Source organism: Cavia porcellus, unplaced genomic scaffold, assembly GCF_034190915.1.
Source record: "Cavia porcellus strain 051 isolate PalLab524CR breed Dunkin Hartley unplaced genomic scaffold, mCavPor4.1 scaffold_25, whole genome shotgun sequence".
Lineage (NCBI taxonomy): Eukaryota > Metazoa > Chordata > Mammalia > Rodentia > Caviidae > Cavia > Cavia porcellus.
In genome coordinates, this window is record NW_026947508.1 from 24,085,000 (window position 1) to 24,105,698 (window position 20,699).

A 20,699-nucleotide genomic window follows, 5' to 3' on the forward strand; every position below is an offset into this window, starting at 1 on the left:
CCTGCCCTCCAGCCCTGCTTATCTCCTTGACTGTCTTATGGGTCACTGGCTAACCTTGATCTGTTAGGATCCCCGGAGAGGGGCCTTTATCCAAAAACTTGGTAACAAATCTGGCAAGCCATGCCAGAAAAAGGCACAACTTTTGGCTCTTAATCAACAGCATGCTGACTCCAGACAAATAAGAAAAACTGAGGGTCCCATGGAGCTGCCAAAATTACCTTTTTGGGGGTCTTTTTTCGTTTTTTATTGGTACCAGGGATCGAACTCACGACTGCCTGCTTTTGCAAGGCAGGCGCTTATGCTGCTGAGCTAAATCCCCAGCCCCTCAAAATTATTTTTACTTGGGGTACCTTTTCTTACCTTTCCACCTAACCTGGCATCATCTGCTTTCCATCATTCTTTGATGAAGCAGAAAAAGCAAGCTGTGGAACTTGACACATCTTCCAATTTAGGTCCCTGGTAAGTCTCCTAACATCAGACCCTCCTCTCTCTCATTTCTTGGTCTTTTGAGCTCTTTCTGGGTCGTTTGATTAAGTCCACTCACTTCTGACAAGGTGTCTTAGTTACTTCTCGTGTCACCGGAACACAATACTCACCACCCACAACTTAAAAGAGGGCAGGTTTCGTTGGGCTCACACTTTCAGAAGTTGCAGCGTAGGGTCAGCCAGCGCACAGGCAGAGAGGTCGGGGGGCTGAGAACTGTTCGCTTCACTGCTGCAAGCACAGAGCGAAGGCTGAGCTGGGAGGGAGGCGCACCCGTCCAGGCCACGCCCTCGGCCCCGCCTCTTCCGACCAGGCCCCGCCTCCTCACCGCACACCGGGTCCACTGTGGCATGCAGCGCCCCCTATGATCCAGTCACCTCTGAGCACATGAGGTTTGGAGAGAATTTTTTAAAAATCGAAACTATAAACGAAGGCAAATTTGTTTGTCACACAGGATCTCTTTTTGGCTCCTGTAGTGGCACATAAGACATCTACAAGAAGGGCAAGGCGAGGCCGTGAACAGGGTTTTGCCGTCACATGGGAGACATCTGCCGGGAGGGCGGGTTGGGCTGCTGATGGGTCCAGCTCCATCACCCCAAGAATCAAGGCAGACTGACTGCGTCACTCTGGCCCTCAAGGTACAATACGATGGCTTGGCGTGGCACCTGGGCTGTGGGGGAAAAGATACGTTAAGAAATCAGGGTTTGTGAGATCATTGATGAAATTTGTGTCTGTGCTATCAGCAAGGCTCCCAGGGAGAATTATAAATTACTGATCTAAATTATAGTTATAAACCTATGATTAGGAAGAAAAGACCAATTTTTGTAATATCACTTGGTCAATTTTTTAAAAAATACACATTGATTTAATGCATTCTTCATGTGTTCTATATATTTTCCTGTGTCTGCCATTAATAGGTGTTTACAGTGACTGTTGTTTTTTTTTATGACCGTTGGTGTAATGCACAGCAATCGCTGTATGTGTTCTTTTGTGTGTTAGTCTGTGCTTGTGCTAAATGACTTGATAAAGGCTACAAATCTGACAGCTTTAATAATAGTCCAGCTAAGATCTTATCTGCACGAGGACCTCTAGACTCCAAAGTAAAGAGACAAGTGCTCCCTCTGGGCCACTCTGGGTGGCCCTACATGACTAGGATCTTAGTGGAGGTGTCAGAGTGACAAACTCAGGATGTGCTATGATCTTGCTGGGAGTCACTGCAGGACGCACCCTGTTCCTGGGTTAGATGGGACTCTGACAGCTCACCCAGAAGATGCAAGGAGGGAGCAGTTGCCCCACATCTTGAGCTAACCCAGACTCATTGGCACTGGGATTCTCAGACACATGGAAGGGGGAGTCTAGCCCATTGGTGACGCTCGGGTAAGGAATCTCTACAATCAGCGCGTTCCAACCCCAAATGTTTTGCCTAGAATGCACAAATTTCTAACAACTGAGTTAGAATCGGTACTGGGGAAAACTAAATCTGAACTTCACAAAGTAAACTGCTTCCATCCTCCTGAAGTAACTACTGGCCACTGCTTCCTTCTTCATTTTTGAACTCATCGTACTTCTTTTCCTTTCTTTCGTGGCTCTGTGCAGAAGCTATTTTTATCTGGTTTATTCCTCAACTGTTTTTACTGAAAACAAATAAAAAACTAGTCATTCAAGGTTGTTTGCTGGTTTTATCCCAGTCAGATCGCTGAAATGTAAGGTTCAAAATAGAAGATTAAGGGCTGGGGATTTAGCTCAGTGGCATAAGTGTATTCTGGCGCAATAGAGAAGCAAAAGTACAAAATGAACAGGTTTATTGAGTTGAGGACATGGAAAGGAGCACACAACCCATGTGGCTGGGCTGTCTCCTTCAACCAGGTAGAGAGGCAGAGTTATATGACCTCTGGTTGAAGTGGCGCATGGGGTGGATATTGATGATGTGTTTGGAACGGATTGGAATTTTCTGTGCACACAAACAGGAAGGGGAGGTGCAATTAGGGCTGAAGAAGAAGCAGGAAGTGGTAGATGTTCTCACTTTGGCCTTCCGCCATGTTAGACCACCGCCCTAAATGTATAGTAATTTATTCTAGGGCAAAACTCTTTCAATAAGCACTGGCAAGTATGAGTTTATGAGTTCAATCCCCGGTACTGAAAAAAATAAAATAAAAATTGAGGAAGTGAAATATATGATTAAAGAAAAGAATTAAAGAGACCTCTTTTATACCCAACAATTGCAGCTACTGCAACTATTTTTATTTTGGGGATATTTTCTGCAGAAGCTGCTAGCCTCAATGTTTACATAAAACCTGCAATTTAAAAAGTTAATATCTGGTAACATAAAAGTTATATACATATGTCCTTGGTTGATGTGTACATGTTTGTGCACATCTATGATGTACATGTCATATAACGTATCTACATGATAAAATCTCCCCAAAGTTCTGTTTAAGGTGCCTTGTAGAAAAATGAGTACTCAAGTAATTAAAATGCTTTTTGGTCACATGAATTATATAAATCTTTAACCAAATGAGCTAACTTAAATTGATTGGTAAAATAAGAGTAAAAATGTCTTTAAAGTTGATAAAATACATTTTGCCTACGTTGTTAGCCAATCACTGTAACGTTTGTCTTTGTGATAATTTAACACAGAGTGTCCATTACTGCCTCGGTTTCAAGTTTAGTGACTACCAGGGTTTCCTTCAGCAAACAAGCAAGCAAAACCCTTAAAATATTATTGTCGAATATGTTGTTTTCTACAGCATTAAATGGAATAAATACTTATAATAAAGCATCTGAGTCATCAGTCTTAAGTTTGTAAAAGGACAATATGTGTAGATCTGTTAAATGTGCTTCCAGAGCTGGGCGTGGTGCTTCATGCCTATAATCCCAGAACTTGGGAGGTTGAGTCAGGAGATCGCTGTGAATTGAAAGTCAGCCTGGATTACATAGTGACTTCAAGGCCGAACTGGAATACATAGTAAGACCTTATCCCCTGCCCTCCAAAAAAATATTTTTATAATGATGTATTTAACAGAGGTTTAGGGTTGATTTCTTCTTGGTTCTTCCTAAATAAAAGGTTACTAAGAATTAAAATTCTAACATAATCTTATAATAAGAGGGGGAGTTAGGCCTGGTTTGGTGGCAAATAACATAATCCAGGCACTTGGGAGGCTGAGGCAGGATGATCGCCACAAATTAAGGGATTTCCAGGGACATCCATTTACACCCAGAAGTTTCCAGCCATTGTTTTAAATCTGGATTTCAGGAAAATCGGAGCCCCCAGGACTGAAACCATCATAAACACAAAGAATATAGAGATTTAGATAGTATAGGCCACACCAACAGAGATAAGAAAGAAACAGGTAAGTAGACTCCTCAAAGATCAGTAAAGCTAAAAAAAAAAAAGATCATAAGGCTGATGATATTTTGTGTCATCAAGATGTGGAGAAACAGGAACTCACACATTTCTGTGTGGAGAACGTACTGGGGCCACCACTTTGGCAGGAAGTGAGGCTCCAGCTGGTGAACTCGAAGATGATCCAGCAGTTCTGAGATGTATGTTATCCCTGGAGGAATTCAGGCCTGAGCACCAGGAGGTGGGTACTAGTGTTACTCATATGTAAGGAATATTGGGGGCTGAGGAATTCACTCCCCTCCACCCGCGCGAGGTGGGAGGCTACCTAGGAGCACATGCTGCCCCTTTATCCTCTGGTGCTCTTGAGCCGAGAGCCAGAGAGCCTGGTTTACTTGCATGGCGTGAAGTGTTCTTTTCTGTCATCCCAGCACCAGCACCAGCACCACCATTTCTGTTTGCAGCGTTCAGTAAACGTGGCTGCTTTTCCCTCACCACTGAGTGTGCTTTGCAATTTTTTGCTTGCCGATCTTGGCCTCTAGCTGTCAGATTCACCACACGGTTACAACACTGTGGGTGATGAGGTTCTGGGCAGATTTCTAGATTGTTTTTTGCGGTTAAAGAATTGGATGTGGCATTTGATGGTGTTTCATTGCTGGGACAAAATATCCCATACCCATCAGTTAAAGGTGGAGATGTTATAGGAGATAGGATGTGGCAAAGCTGGCCAGAAAAATGAGCAAGACCTGTCAATCACAAGATCCCAGAGCAATGTGAGAATCTGTATGTAGCTCCCATGAGATGTGGGTGGCATAAAAAGATGGCCGTCTTGGAGAGCTGCTACAGTGCTTGAGCTTGTATGGTAGCTCACCTCGTCTTTCTCAGACATGGTGTATACTTTCATTTTTGCTTTTACCTTCTTTTTCTCTTTGTTTGGCCCAAGTTCACTCTGCAGAATAGTTTCTCCCATATCCATTCACCCCACACTTTTCTAATAAACTTTTTGACACGATTTTTGGCTTGCCTAGTCCAATTCTTTGTTCAAGGCAAGAAGGACCTGGAATACTTTTGATTGCTGAGCCATTCTAAAGAAATTCCCCTGTAATAGATAGGTTTATTTAGTTTGTAGAGGTTTCAGTCCACAGTTAGCTGGCTCCAAAGCAAGACAACATGTACAGGTAGAAAGGAAAATGGTGTCAGCTCTTAAATGCACTGAGTTTAAAAATGTGTAGGATCTAGGTCGCCTCCCATTGGGTTTCCAGAGCAGAATGGACAGCGTGATTGACAAGACTCTAAGTCATGTCCACTGTATCTATCATATCTGTCCTTTTGCATAATACTCTGTGTTATAATTGGATATACGAGATGCAGTCCGTATGCATGAGCCTGCAATGAGCTCCAAGTGAAGAACGGTTATTTCTTTTTTTTTTTTTTTGTCTTTTTCCTTTTTATCGGTACCGGGGATCGAACTCACGACTGCCTGCTTGCAAGGCAGGTGCTTATGCCGCTGAGCTAAATCCCCAGTCCCAAGAATGGTTATTTCAAGTCATGCTAGCGAGTCTGGCATGTTTTTTTTTTTTTTAATGGTAGCAAGATTTTATTAAATACAGGGGGGAAAAAAACAAGCTCTACAGAGCCAAATAAAAGTAGGGAAAGAAGTATACCTATGGTGTGAAAGGGGCCATCGTGCAAGAGGAAACCCAACAACACAAACTCAGTGTGGACTGTGGTTTTGGTGATCACTCACGCCTCAGGTTAATGTTGGGACTAGGTCATGCAATCAGAAACCTGCTCAGTTCTTGAGAGGAGGCCACATGCAGGGCTTTTGGGACTGTTCTGTGCATGTGTCCTGGGATTTCGTCAGCCGCCTTTCTCAGCTAGTTTTAGCCATGCCCTACTTCTTGTCTTATTCCCCAGAGACACAAATCCCCATTATTCTTTATGGGGCACTAAGAGAAAGGAGGTCTCTGTCTTCCATGGCTGGGTGGTCTCTGTTCCATAGCTGGCTGGGGCTGTAGACCCTGTACTAGGGATGTGTCCTCTCCAGCTGTCTTGGGGATACTATGGCTTACTGAATGGGTTGAAGAGAAAAGCTGTTAGAAGACAATGAGAAAATGACCATTGAGCTGCCTGTTTGATGGAAGGAAGATATTTTACAATTACGTTGGGGGTGCAGAACCCAAATACAAAGAGCAAATCAGATTTCCACGCTTCTTGTAGAGGACCAAGTATAGCGAAGTATGAGATTACAGGCTTGTGCCACCATGCCCGGCTTGCAAATTGCAGTTTTTAATGGCAGATGTGTTCTTGGCTGGTGAGAACAGAGTTTTGGAGGAAATCAGCAGACTCCCTTGGTAGCAGACACCGCTCTGCTGCTGGAATAATTTGTTGTTTCTTCATCCTGTTTCCGTCTGTGGAGGTTGCAGCTGCAGCCCTCATTGGCTGCTGGTCCCGTGGGAATGGGATCTGCCTCACTGACAGCTTTTGTCCTGTCCACGGGCCTTTGTTAATTTACTTCAGGGCGTGTCCTTTTTCTTTCTTGCTGTCTCTTTTTATTACTCTTATTAGTTCTATTGTATTTTATTGGTTCATTATCTATGTATTTTTCGGTCTTCACTGCAATTAGAATCACCAGTCACTCTTGGCTTGACTCCTTCCTCCACACCAGGGTCTCTTCAGTGGCTGGGTCACCAGGAGGTGCCAGGCTGCTTTTTCTTTCTGAGGAAGGCTGAGCCATATTCCACCGGGCGTGTATACCACCTGGTATTTATCTGTTCTTCTGCTGAGGGAAATTAGACTATTCCTACGGTGGGCTCTTGTGAGTAAAGCTTCTGGGCACGTGGGTGTACAGCTATCGGTGGCCCCACTTCTCTTTGGTGTATATTTGGGAGCAGAGTTGCTGGATCACGTGGTGATTTCATGTTTAATTTTTGAGGAGCTGCTGTAGTCCTTTCCACAGCAGTGGCACCATTTTGTATTCTTGCTGGCAATAAATGTGGATTCAGTTTCTCCATGTTCTCGCCAATGCTGCTTTTGCAGTTGTTGAGAATTACCATCCTAAATGGTACTAAGTGGTATCTGATTGTGAGGAGCAGGTTTTTAAACAGAGGTTGAGTATTCTCGCTGGAAGTGTGCTAAGCCTGGTTCTTGCCAAAGAACAGTTGTGATGGGCTCCTAATTGGAGAGTAAGGAGACTGGACAGTCACAGAGAGGGCTGCAGGAGGTGGATGAGGTGCAGCTGGACCTCAGGCCCAGCGCACCAGACAGGGAAGGCTGATGGGAGCGGGATGCTTGGGAGGAGGTGGAACTGGAGCCGGGGAGGAGATGGGGGTGCCAAGGCCTTTCTTGGTAGCTGAGGATGAACCCAGAATCCTCCACATCTGGGTCCACTCTCAGGCCTCTCACTCCACCTCTGTCCATGTCCCTGTGCCCAGGAGGACCTCTCCCCAGTCCCATCTCCCACGTGTTGGGACTGAGACAGGCCTTTGGGTGAGCAATGAAGACCTGGGAGGAGGAAGTCTGCTAGTGAGGAGGAATATTTCAAAATAAAGACATGTTAATTATTTCAGCAGGATCTCTTAAAACGAGAGAGAAAATACACACCAACATAACCACAACACTATTATCCCACCTAAACAAGTACCAATAATTCCTCAATTCATCTGAGATGTACACTCCATATGCAAATTTTCCATTTTCCCCAAAATGCCTTCTTTAGCCAATATTTTCAAAGCAAACTCTAATTTTACTCTAACCACACATCACAGCAAATTGTTGTGTCTGAATTCTCTTTAATGGCCTCCTCCTGCTCCCTGCTGTGAGGCTGGAAGGGTAGAATTACATAATAGCCTAGTAATCTGAATTGGTCTGATTGTTTCCTCTCCATGTCAGTTAATTTGTCCCTCTACCGCCCGTATTTCCTGTAAACTGGGATGTGTGTCAGCCAGCTTGATTAGATTCAAGTAGGCCACTCTCGGCAAGAACGAGAACACCAGAGTGGAGCGTCGTGGAGAGGAGCTTCATCTCCAAACGTGTCCCTGGCCAGGAGGGAGGTGAGGGTTCTATGTGCCCCCTGCAGATCTGTGGCTGCCAGGAAGATCAAAACAAAACATCTCGAATAATTCCAGTGTTACTCGATGCTCAGTTATTTTACAAACCACACATTTTTGCATTCTAAAAGTTTGATTACTCCGTTCTTCATCGGGAAACTTTTTGCCTTGGCAGACTAAGTCATACGAAAAGCTAAAACAAAATGAGGATCATTAAATGACCTAGGAACAATTGTTATTGGAGAAGGTGACAGTCTTGAAAAGAAAAAGAATAAGTTTCCTATGAGCCTTTAAACTTGTATATATCTTTTTCTTGAGATGGGGGTCTTGCTATTTTGCTCAAGATGGTCTTGAACTTATGGACTCATGTGATCTCCCCCTCCTCAGTCTCCTGAGTAGCCAGGACTTGCCAGCCTAAAGTTGTATTTTTAAATGAAATGCAAATAGTATCACATAAAATTTTGTATTATATAAATTACAGATGTTATTCACTATATGTTATAATGTAACTATATATTATGACATTTTATAAGTTTGAACGCTATCTTTTCTGCTATTCTTGAGTGGTCTCGTTACTTGTGCAGTCTGGGAAGTTTTGCCCAAAGAGGAGACAGACTTCAATCCCTCTTTTTTCCCACTCCCCACAGAAAAAGAATTATGGGATGTGTCAGTCAGAGGCCATTGGGTATCTGGTTTACCCATGGCTGCCTCTAGGTTGCTGACAGCCTCAGAAGAAAACACACATCATGTGTTTAGTCATGTGTTAAACAGGTTAAGAGCCCAGGAGTTTCTTGGCCCTGTGTTTCTGTGGTGTCTCTGATGTGTCACTCTCTGGCTCTCTTTATTCCTTTTACTGTACTTACTTTGAAGCGCGCAGATGTTTTATAACACCTGAGGTGGTGAATATTGTGTTTCCTTGAAAACTCGAGTCTCCACAAGCATGATCTATGGCAAAGCCACAAATAGTGGCATTAATAGCAACCTTCTGAGAAAGAAAGTTCAGATAGTAGGATTGAGATAAAGAAAATTAGGTTTACGTTTTTGGCTCATGAAAATATAAAAAACTAGGTGGTGGCTCTTGTCTGCAATCCCAGCACTTAGGAGGGTAAGGCAGGAAGATTGCTACAAGCCCAGGGCAAGCCTGAGCTACATAGCAAGACCCTGTCTCAAAAAACCGAAATTTACATATATACGGAAAGGAAACTTTTAGAAAAATGCCAGACGCGACTTTGCTGTATCTTTGCATTTGTTATTCTCTATGTATTTAGTGCAGGGACCATTTGTGACACTAGGTGCCGCTGTTCTCTGCCTTCTCTGGGCTCTCCCTGGCTTTTTCTCTGGTAGTAGCTGGTCAGCTCCTCTCCACACCTGCAAGCCTTGCTTGGCAGAGCAAAAGCCTCACATTACCCAGACTTGAGCACTCCCTGGAGAGGCTCGCCTCTCCCCCTAGAGACTTGTCCTGTTTCTTCCAATCATCTGAATATGAGTCCCGTGAGAAGGGACGCTTTGGTTTGTTCATTGCTACTTCCCCCAGACCTGCGTTGATCCTAACCCACAGGAAGTACTCAATAAATAGTTGTTGACTGCGTGAATGAACTACCTAGACTATGTTCCTTTAGAGAAATCCTGCAAATGCTATATTTTTAACTCTCTTACAACTTCTGTGGTGATTTACTGCTCTTTAAAGCCAGTTCTGCTGGTTTCCTGATGGGTCAGTGCCTGGTTCTGAGCTCCTCCCCTTGCTCCCTCAAAGAAAGGGAAGACTAAAAGGATGTGTGGATTGATTAATCTGGATGGGTCAGCCTCAGTGGCAGTGACAAATGACATTCACATTTCAGTACTTGATATAAGAAGGTCTACAAATCCATGAAGTGTTGGCTAGGAGTCAGGTGAACAGAGGACCCAAGTGGACAAAGCGGTCGCATTTGCTGATCGTTCCTGAGAGGTGGAGAGAGCAGGCAGTGAACTGACACTGGCTCTTAAACTTCCTGCTGGGAATAGTGTGTCATCAGCTCAGGTTTTGGTTTTATAAAAAAATCCTGGAGGATTGTATGCTACAAAGAAAAGAGGTTTATTTAGCTCAGTTTTGGAGGTTGAAAGTCTAGACAGCATGGTGCTGGCTCTGGTGAAGGTCTCATGATGGGTGGCATCACAGTTCTAACTTTCTGTGACGGAGGTCACCTGGTGAGACAGGAAGCCAGAGAGGAGGAGGGGCCAATCTTGCCCTTTTATGACAATTTTCGCATCATAACTAACTACAGTCTCCTGAGGACAGCATTAATCCCTTCTGAAGACAGAACCCTACTGCCCTCCCATTAGGCTCTGCTTATTTATTTAGTAGCCCTAAGGATAGAACTCAGGGGCATTTTACCACTGAACTACACACCTAGCTCTTCGTATTTTATTTTGATAGTTTTGCTAAATTGCTTTGAACCTGTCATCCTCCTGTCTTAGCTTGTGGAGTGCCTGGAATTAGGCTCTGCCTCTGAACAAAAAACATACCACTGGGTCCCACAAACACATGCCTTACTTTTGTACTGTAAAAGTTTATTTTAGTGTAATGGTAGCCAACTGTGCGTCTTGGTACCTTTGCCTAAAGGGTACAGGAAGCAATCTTGGTGTTTATCACTTGGTATGACAAAAGGCAAGGTGTGTGCCAAGTGCAAAAGTGTACGCCAGGAGTTTTTTTTGCTTTTAACAATAGTATTATATTATAAAAGCACTTTACAACTCCCTCTTACTTTAAGTTATAAGTATGTAGGCGAATGATTATCTGAAACATTTCTTCTTCAGATCCATAATCCAAGTGCTCTCTGAATAATACAAGATAACAACAGTGAGAAGTGGAGGAGGAAGAAGAGAGAGGGGTAAGCTTGTCCCACTTAAGGCTTCTATTGCAAAGAGGACATGAAGAAGTACGAAGTTATTTCTGTTGTCTTTTCATCTTTATACTGTACTAAGTAATTCTTACAACAGAAACTTGGCAGGCTTTTTCTGAGTTACAACTCAGAAATTTTCTCCTTGCAAACAATGTGTTTACAAATGTGTTTATTAACTCACACAGCAATCTCACAGTGACTAGTAAAGATTCAAAGGGTGTACTCTATGTTTGTTTGCAGTGTTTTAAGGGAAATACATATTGCCATGGTGATGATGCTTTAAATAGTCAACAAAAAAATCTAAAATGAGTTTTTAAAATGGCAAAGAAATAAATATCACCAAAAAATGATTAATTGTAGCTTAAATACAAAACTAAATTACTAATTAATTAACCAAACTATACATACCTAATAAAAGAACAAAATGAGTCTAACAGACCTGACATTTAAAAAAGAAGGCATAATCCACATAATATTGATTTATATCTCCATTATCTCCTTTTCCTCTTCAAACTTGCATTTCCTGATCTGCCTCTGCAGTGGTGGCAAACCTTTCAGAGCTCTGCAGTACGAACAAACCCCTGTAGCAGACAAAACGTGTTCGTCACTACTGCTCTAGAGGCTTACAAGAAAATTACGTCCATCTTCAATCTGACCTCAGACGGCCAGAATAGAATATCAGCTATTTTGCAAGGGTTCTTTGTTGTTAAGCTTTAGTTAGCATTGTTTTTTTTTTTTTTTTAATTACAACAGTTTTGAACCTGTTGCCAAATTTAAAGTCTTCCATTCTTCTTAAAGAATTGGACTTTTACAATGACTTTCTTGCATAGCATTTTAAAAAGAAAAAAGAAAAAAACATAAACCAAACCTAATGCTTAAGGAGATTAAAAACAAACAAATCAACAGAATAACTGTCTGTGCAATCTTAAAATCTTGGGAGAAATAGTTCATTAGAACTTTATGATTTTACCATGAAGAATTAACTGTAAGTCAGGATTTTCACTGCCATGATGCTCCAGCTGACATATTTGGCCTATGTTTACCTGAGCATCACAGAGGGTATAATATACCTACCCCACTGCAGAATTTGTTTTTAAAAAGTTTTTTAAAAATTTTTTTCTGGGAGAAGTAGCCCAATTCAGTACAATGGCACATGAAAAATGAGATTTGCAAGTTTTGGAGGAGGTCAAAAGTGAATCATCAGATTACTCATGCGTGGATGACGAAGATGATCCATTATGATAAAATACATGTTTTCATAAAAGAAGAGTGGTGTGGGTGGATGATGATGATGATGATGATGATGATGATAACGACTTTGGCATGAGTTGTGTAAGCCAAAGTTCCTGTGACTATGAAATGGAACAAGAATCAACTGATACAGATGCAGGGAATGCAGACCTCCTTGATTCAGATGATGAAGAAAACAATAATAAGAGTACATGTTTGACTAGTTGAAATGTTGCAAAATGGTCGTACAACCAAATAGAATGATCCAATGTTAGGATTATGTCTGAAAATAAAGTGAGGATCTTGGTAAGGGTGAAACATTGGACAGAATGCCCACACTTCCATTCAATGTTGGAAATTGTAATGGACAAAATGCTATAAGATGCTGTGAAACACACAAAGTCTGAAATACAAGTAAAATGTCCTGTATGCACCAACAGCCATATTCAAATTGTGTGTTTATTATGACACCTCACTACCTAATCTGCAAGCATTCATGCATTTGTATTTAGCAGGGATTGCTCATGGTAACTGCAAGAATGTAAAAGACATATGGAAAAGCAGTGGGGCAAAATATGGCATAAAAACTTATGCTCTTGTAGATGCAAAGATTTACTATACTTTCACTTTAGAAATTTATCCTGAAACCCAGCCATTGGGTCCTTATTCATATAGTAATAAGCCAAATAATGTGAATAGATTTTTACTCTCATCTCCCAAGCTAACTGAAATGTGACATTCCACAATTGATTTACCAGTTTCCAGTTGATGTTACATTTGCTAACAGTGCACAAGTTGACCAGCACAGGAACTGTACTCAAAATCAAAGCAAAAATTCCAAATAAAATGTTGCAATTTCAAAACACAGACTTGTATAGTACAATCTTTGAATTTCAGAAAGATTTACATTGGCCTAGTATATGGCAAAGAAAAACAAACTGGTACTGCTGATGTGAACATTGCACCATGATGGAAATATTGATAGGGAAAACTCAATAAAATAGAAATATGAGATGGAAACTACAGCACAAGTAGATATTGTTGTTGAGTTTGCAGCAGCTATGTTGTCATTCAAAACACAAAGCATTGGCCAATGGCTGTATTTTACTCAATCATAACATGTGTAGTATAAATAGTTTGATAGTTTACAAGCAAAATAACAAGTGCAAAAGACCATGGAGAAATTTTCTTAGATAAATGGGACTGGAGCTCACGAGAGATCATTTGCAGCAGAGGAAAAACAAAACATTTCTTTCCAGAGTACTACACAAAAAATTGTGGATCACCTTGATGAGCTGACAAATGAACAGGCAGTTCAAAGACCTGCTCCAACAACACTGAAAGCCAAAAAGATGTCAACTGTGTCCTAGAAGAAGGGATAGGAAAACCAAACATACATGCTATCAGTGTAAGTTTTCATGTATGAAGACTGCCGTGGGTGTGAGAGTTGAAACAAAGCTTATTTCCGTGGTAGGCTTTTGTTTATATTTGCACTATTGGGCATGTAAGTTTTTATTTCTGATGTTATCTTTTAGATTTTGTAAGCAAGTACAAAATGTTGATGTCTATTCTAAGCACTTATTACACATTTGATATTTCATTGTATTGAAATCTTATTTCTCTGTTAAGTGCATATTGCATGACATAGTAGGAAGCTCCTAACAAAACAGGAAGGGAGGTGACAAAAACAGCCTGCCTCATAAGCTAAGCTCAGTGTAAGAGACACATGTGCGTAGAACATGCAGTTGTCATGTATGAAAACTGCCTTGGTTATGACAGTTGGAGCAAAGATATTTCTGTGGTAGACTTTTGTATTTACATTGAAGCTCACAGAGTTTTTTTATTTCTGATGTTATCTCTTAAGTTTTGTAGGCAAACACACAGCTGATGGGAAAATGTTGATGTTTATTCTAAATACACAATATATATTAAGAATTTAAAGCTTTGATTCTTTTTTTGTCTTTTTGAAACAGGGTCTCAGGGCTGGGGATTTAGCTCAGCGGCATAAGTGCCTGCATTGCAAGCGCGTGGTCATAAGTTCAATCCCTGGTACTGGTAAAAAAAAAAAAAGAAAGAAACAGGGTCTCACAGGCTAGCCTTGCACTCACTTTGTAGCCCAGGCTGCCCTCGAACTCCAGCGATCTTCCTGCTTCAGCCTCCAAGTGCTGGGATTAAAGGCATATACCACCATGCCCAACTTATTTTATTGATATTTTATGTTTCTGTGAACTTCACATTGCATAATATAATAAGAACCTCCTGACAAGGCAGTAAGACCAGAGAGATGTCAAATATGGCCTTACAAAAGGGCCAAAAAGCAAAACACATGCTGTTAGTGTGACACGTGTATGGAGTGTGCTATTGTGTGTGCAGATTGCCTTAAGTGTGACAACTAAATTAAGATTACTTTTTTTGTAGAATGCTATTGGTATTCTCATTGTGTTCACATAATAATTTATTTTTGGTCTTCTTTTTTTAGATTTTGTACACCAAAGACCAGTTGATGCTGAAAATTTTGATGCCTTTTTATAAAAACTCAATAATATTAAGAATGTAATACTTGTTTTTGTGACTCTTTTCCTGTTAAGAACTCATTATTTAATATAACAAAACTCATAAAACTAAAATTAACAATTCATCAATAGAAATATTCTAAAGAATAAACACGAATTTGATGCACCCATGTTTACGGGATGTTATGATCAAAAATGTGTTGTGCTCTTAAGGGTTCCGCCACTTCTCATGTACTGGGACCAAGCTTTCAGCACACAAAACAGAAGAACACATTGCAACCACACCCATGCCAGTCACAGGGCCACACCCAGCTTTGGGGAAGGCAGGGATGGAGGCACTACCGCTAAACCTGTTGCTCCTCCAGGAAGATTGCAATTCTTTGCTCATTTGCTTATGATTTGGCTACGGCCAGGTTTCTTGCCTTGGCTACTGATCTTTGAATAGAAATGAGCAATGGGTCGTCCTCCTCGGCCTGGATCCTGGAAATGGTGGAACGGAGCCAGGCTGGTGCGCAGCATGAGTGAGAGGTCAATCCTTGTATTTATAAGCTCCCATGATTTGGGGGATTATTTGTTCCCACAGCAAAATTTAGCTTAAACTGATTGATTCGGTGTGACAGTTAAGGTGAATTTTCAACTGGACTGGTTCGGGAGCTGCCAGGGGATTAGTAAAGCACAGTTCTGGAGTGTCTAGGCAGGTCATGGTAATGAGGCCTTGGGCACTGTATCTGTCCCCTGCCCCTCTCTTCTTTGGCTCTGTTACTCTCTTAGCTTCCCAGTTGCCGTACACAAAGCATCTTTTTTTCCTACCATGCTCTTCTGCCATGATGTCCTGCCTTGGAGCCAGCCAAATCATGGATTAAATTCCCCGAAACTGTGAATCAAATCAACCTGCCTGCCTTTAAGTTGTGAACCTTGGGTGTTGGTTGTTGTGTTCCGGGGAGGATAAAACTAATACATTCAGCAGGGAAGTGAAATTGTACCACGTGCTCAAGAGGGTCCCGAAAGTGACTAGTGGGCAGCACTAGTGATGACCTCCCGCGGTCTCTTGAAGTCAACACTGGAGGAGAGCAGCAGCTTGCCAGGGTGGAGGGAAAGGGTTTCAGGAAGAGGGTGAAACATCTGCAAAGTCTTGCGACACAAAAGTCACTCTCAGTCCTACAGACGTGTTGGCTTTTCAGTCCTCACTCCAGCCCTGAGAAGCAGCATGTGTTCGGCTGTCCTGCTTGGCAGAGGAGGATCAGAGTCATAAAGGTCAAGAGCTTGCTCAGATTAGCAGCAGAGTTGGCTCAGACCTAAGCAGTTTGGCTGCAGTGTCTGTGAGCCTCATCATCATGTTCCCCAGCAGCTGCACCACCATGCACAGGTCATCTAAATTTTGGGGGGTGATGGGGTGGAATGTTGGGGATCAAACTAAGGGGCTTGTGCATGCTAGGGTCACTGAGCACCCTTGTACTTTCATCTGAAGTTTGGACTTCAATATACCCGTGCATAAAACAGGGACAGAGCTATCCTGCTCTCCATGGCCACTCTGCGTGGGCCCCCATCTTTGGTTCACCATGGACTCAGGTCATCTGGACCCAGTCTCATTCACCTCTGCCCAGCAGACCCTGCAGCCAAGTTCGGCGTTTGCTGAACGTGTCCCAAAGTCCTGCCTGGGGCTGGGGGGCAGCTCTGCCCCAAGGGGCATCCCAGGTGGAAGTGAGTGCAAGAAGGTCCTTCTAGGATGAAAGTGCCTTTCTGGTTTCCTAGGGGGCCCCCGTGACATTTGATCACAGCACAGGAGCCCACAAGCTTCAGCCTGAGGGCTTATCTGTCCGCTGTCTGTCACAGAAGCCCTGAAACATGACACTGGACTGGGACACCCCAGTCTGTACAGCATGAGATGAGCTCCAAAACCTCGTGTGGGAAGGGCAGGAGCAGACTGCCCAGGGGGAACTGGGAACATTTGGCCCAGAGCAGGGCTAACCTGGATGAAGACACCCCATCTGCAGATGCTGAAGGCTGTCATGGAGAAGAGTTTTTTTTTTTTTTTTCTTTCTTTCTTTCTTTCTTTTTCCTTTTTTTGATACCAGGGATCAAATTCAGGACTTCGTGCTTACCAGGCAGGCGCTTATGCCACTGAGCTAAATTCCCAACTCCCTTTTATTTCTTTCTTTCTCTTTCTTCTGCAGTACACTCATTTTAAATTTTTTAAATAAAATCATACAGGTATACAGTAAGTAAAATAGTATTAGGTAATATTAGAAGATAATGAAAATCAGACAAACTGCCCCACATTCTTCAGCCCCTGGACCAGCAGTTATCACCCTTGTCTGGAAACTTGGGGAGTTCTTACAAAATCCACCCCTCCAAGAGCTAATGGGACTCGGTTGGAAGATCCTGCGCATCGGGTTTTTATTGGTCTCAGCGCTTCTTAAACTTCACCCGGGACTGAGAAGCACTGCCCACTCTTTCTTCTCAGAAAACTTGTTTCTTTATTTTCTTTCGTAGTCGTGAAGTGTGCTTTTGTGCTATTCTTTCCTGATTTATCACCTTATAAATTATTTGTTGACTTCTTGTTGTGACTTTCTTGAGTGTATTAGTTTTGAGGATTTCAGCTGCAGGTAACATAAACCTCACCAGCAGTGACTTAAACAATAAAGATGATAAACTATCACACACCCAGCCAGGGTTGGCTAAGGATGTTAGCGGGGATCCAGATCTTCCCGTCTAGCCGTTTGCCCATCATCAGCATGCAGCTCAGTTCTCCACCCTCGACCTTCACTGAGGTCCAGATGAATCCTGGCTGTTCATATCCGAGTGACTCTGCCAATCTGTCCCTAAAGGTCTCATTTACATTTCTCCTCTTCTCCAAGCCTTCTCCCCCCACCCCCGCGGATTCAACTCTCTCTTCCACAAAAGGCTGTGGGTATCCAAGGCTTCATCTCCTCCCCAGCAATCCTCAGCGACAGAAGAAAAAATTGAAATGAAAACCATCATATACCGCAAGCCCAGTTCTGACTGTATATCCAAAGGAAACAGAATTAGTTCTTGAAGAATATCTGTACCATTACTCACAATAGCCAAGCCATGGAAGCCATCCAAGGACGTATCAGTGGATGGCTGAAGAAAACGTGATCCATATGGCTATTATCCAGCCTCATAAAAAAGGAGGTTAGTTCCCCAGCACCCCAGAAAACAAATAAAATGAAAAAAAAAAGGACAAACAAAACAAACAGAAGGATATTCTGTCACTTGTGACAACGTGGGGAATAAACTTAATAATGTTGTATTTTATACTTAAAATTTGCTAAAATTTGCTTAGATGTTCTCAACATACATAGGGTAAGTAGGAAAATAATAGATACATTAATTACATTAGTTGGCTTAATATTAGGAATGATTCCATGTGTATCAAAACATTAAATATTTGTTTGCTTTTTTTTTTTTTAAACTGGGATTTGAACCCAGGGCCTTTGCACTGAGTTAAATCCCCAGACCTTTAAGAAAAAAAATTTTTTTTAAATTTCGAGACAGGACCTCACTTAGTCACTTAACTGCCCTTCCCCTTGGCTGTCTTTAGCTACCTCCTGCTAAACTTGGGAGCATGTGTCTCCCTGGATCTGAGTAGGGAACTTGGGTGGTGGATGCCTTATGAATATTCTAAGTGTTTGGATTCCTCCCTGCTAGGAAATTTACACCATTAGATTTCATTTGTCCCAGGCTGCCACTGAGTTCAAGTGTAGCTGGTTAACCGATTGAACATTTGGAGCCCCTCCTGGATGTGAGAGCTGGCCCTCAGAAGGCCAAATGTGGATAACTGAGTATAGATGAAGGAGTTAGTCTGATCCAAATTGATGCCTGCCCTGTGGATCTGGAGCCTTACAATCCATTTCTACAGGTTCTGGGGGAGGGGTTTGCTAATGTAAATTGGTTAAAACTTGCAATTATTTTAATGTATCATTTTTTTCTTTCTGGGGCTTGATGTGGTCATTCCCCCTGGGCACTGGCCATTGCAGATTTTGGGGCAGTGAAGAATGGCAGGTGATGTGTGGAGAAGATTGGCAGAAACAGTTCATCTGTCCAGCAAAAAAAAAGTTAATTATGCTGATTGGGGAGGCGTGATCTAGCCTGCAGGTCTGAAGGTCTCAGATACATAAATCTCACTAAATTATTGTCAACGTAATTCTTAGACGGCCTCCATTCAAACCAAACCTTCCAATTTACATGAGGGATCAGAGACTTGATACATTTATGAAACAGAATAAGATATAAGGCCCAGAGCATTCCAGCCCCTGGGAGGCTGCCGTATGGCCCCGTACAGTCAAGGCTCTCCTGACTACTGTCTGCGCGCATCACCAACAGGGTCTGAGGGCGTCCCCGCTGAGACGAGGCAGCCAGGTGCACCTTACTTGTCAAACTGAGTTGCAGATTCACTGGGTTCCGTCTCAGAAAAAGAACTGTGATGACGTGCCAGGAAGCGGCACAAAGGGATTTGGTGGGCAGAGAGGTGAAAGTCCACAGTCAAAGAGAGTGTAGGTCTTCAAGAGAGAAAGGTGTCTTATGGTCAGGACGCCGTGGGGTGTCTCCAAGATGGGTGCTACGATGTGTATTCCTACTGTGTGTTCTGTCACTCTCTGGCCACCTCTGTTAGAATGTAAGCCACTTACCGTGTTTGAAGTTGAAAAGGCGCTGCCCACCAACCTTGCTGCTGTCTTGAGGAAGGTCAGTGGGAGGAAGCCCAATTTATAGGTGAAAAGCACAGGCCCAAAACCCAACTGACAGGCTTATTGTGTCTTTAAGACCTTTAAAAGTTTTTAAAAATGAGTTTTCTGGAAGGGAATAAAGCTTGAGTAACTTTTTTGTGTCCTGAAACTGCAGGAGTTTTTAAAAGTACCACTCAAAAATTTCAATTTTCCTTGTTTCATTTCTACTTATTTTTATTTCTTCTAGCCTACCTTACATGGGCTAATTTTTTTTTTTTTTTATCGGTGCTAGGGATCGAGCTCACGACTGCCTGCTTGCAAGGCAGGTGCTTATGCCGCTGAGCTAAATCCCCAGCTCGGGCTAATTTTTCCTGTTTTTGAACTTCAGACAAAAGGAATCCTCTATCATATGTATTGCTTTGGAGCTTGGGAAGTTCCCATTTCCTTCCCTCCCTTCCCAGACTACACTCTGTTAAAGTCCCCCGATGCCAGGCCATCCCCACCCTGGCTGTCACCTGGCCTGGAGGGCTTCCCTGATGCCTGGCTGGCACCTTCCCATCACTGGGGAATCCTTAACTGCCTTCCAGGTGTGTTTCCCTCTCCTCTCCCTCTTCTTCCTCCTCCTCCTGCCTCTTTTTGAGGAACCAGCACTGAACTCGGATACATCTTGGGGACACATGGAGGGGACAGGATGAGCCCTCAGCAGCCCGTATGGAGGGAAAGAGATGGCAGGAGGAGAGCCCTGGAGAAGAAGGGGAGAGAAGGTCTGGGAGGAGGTGGGGAGAGCGGGCTGATGGGGCTGACTTTCCCCTTTGGAAGGCCTTTTAAAGGGATCGTGAAACTTACAGAAAAAGGCAAGAATGTGTGGACCGGAAGAGGCCAGTTGAGTGCCTGGGGCAGTGCAGCACCTGCGGTGCAAAGACCAGGGTCCAATCGCCAACTAGCTAGCAGGTCTGGGGGCCTCCTCCTTTCTCTGGACCCCAGCTTTCCTAGCTACAGAACAGAAGGGGAGGATGAGAGAAACTCAGCCTTCTGGTACTGACGGGGGTCCAGTGGTTTCGTAGTGAGAGTCTGAGGTCCACTCACATGCTTGCTGTGGGAGACCCTGGGGTGGTGGAGTTACCCAGGGGCACCCCTGCCCTGTGGAGATCTGGGCTGGGTCAGCTCTATCTGTATCTGTCTGTCTAGAGTCGCAGGGGTCAGGGTCTGGGCCAGGTGGAGACAGGTGAGGTCCAGCAGCTCTGTACCTCTGGTAAATGGCGCTGGGCCTCAGAAACCGCATGAACCGAGCCCCACGTGGGGACTGAGAGAGGCCCAAGCAGCAAGCATGGGGGTTTGGATCGGTGGGACCAGAGCCTTCCCCAGTGCACACTGGTGCTGCATAAGCACCACCTCTGTCTGTGTGGACACAGGACAGAGCCTGGCAGGAGGAGGTCTGGCATCCCAGAGGTCAGGGGAAAAGTACCCTGGAGCCAGACTTTAGTGCCTATTTCAGATTCACTGAACACAGGCTTTGC

At 43.3% G+C, this 20,699-nt stretch overlaps 1 long non-coding RNA gene across 1 annotated transcript; it reads left to right on the forward strand.

Annotated features, from left to right (window-relative positions):
• Window positions 1-698: 698 nt before the first annotated feature.
• LOC134472833 (uncharacterized) lies at window positions 699-14,538 on the forward strand. The gene is made up of 4 exons (XR_010042809.1): window positions 699-1,121; window positions 10,666-10,739; window positions 13,241-13,389; window positions 14,461-14,538. It is a non-coding gene; the product is annotated as an uncharacterized LOC134472833 (long non-coding RNA).
• Window positions 14,539-20,699: the final 6,161 nt, after the last annotated feature.